The sequence below is a fragment of the Cucurbita pepo genome, unplaced genomic scaffold (assembly GCF_002806865.2).
Source record: "Cucurbita pepo subsp. pepo cultivar mu-cu-16 unplaced genomic scaffold, ASM280686v2 Cp4.1_scaffold006925, whole genome shotgun sequence".
Classification (NCBI taxonomy): domain Eukaryota; kingdom Viridiplantae; phylum Streptophyta; class Magnoliopsida; order Cucurbitales; family Cucurbitaceae; genus Cucurbita; species Cucurbita pepo.
The window spans coordinates 1-556 of record NW_019652869.1 but is presented as its reverse complement, the minus strand read 5'-3'; the positions used below and the strand labels follow the sequence as shown (position 1 = coordinate 556).

Genomic DNA, 556 nt, shown 5'->3' with positions numbered 1-556 from the left:
AAAAAAAAAAAAAAAAAAAAAAAAATTTGTTGATTCAAATAACCAAAATGGGGAATGATGTGCATTGTTGCAATCTGTGGGGTTCGAACCCACTCGCAGATCTTAAGTCTTCCCCTTAACTTCTCGGGCAAACCTGCTAAGTTTATTATAGTATTTTAATATTATTAAAATGTTAAAATCTTTTTTTTTTTCCATTAAAATAACCAAAATAGGGAAATGATGTGCAATGTTGCAGTGTGGGGTTTGAACCGCAGAAGATCTTAAGTCTTCCCCCTAAATCTCTCGGGCAAACCTGCTGAGTTTATTATAGTATTTTAATATTATTAAAATGTTAAAATCTTTTTTCATTCAAATAACCAAAATAGGGCAATGATGTGCAATGTTGCAGGCTGTGGGGTTTGAACCCACGCGCACTTATGTGCAGAAGATCTTAAGTCTTCCCCCTTAACCTCTCGGGCAAACCTGCTGAGTTTATTATAGTATTTTAATATTATTAAAATGTTAAAATCTTTTTTCATTCAAATAACCAAAATAGGGCAATGATGTGCAATGTTGC

The 556-nt window shown here is 32.9% G+C and overlaps 1 non-coding gene across 1 annotated transcript; it reads right to left on the bottom strand.

Moving 5' to 3' along the window:
* Positions 1–383: 383 nt before the first annotated feature.
* On the bottom strand, positions 384–466 carry TRNAL-UAA. Its single transcript has one exon. It is a non-coding gene; the product is annotated as a tRNA-Leu (tRNA).
* Between the last annotated feature and the right edge of the window lie 90 nt (positions 467–556).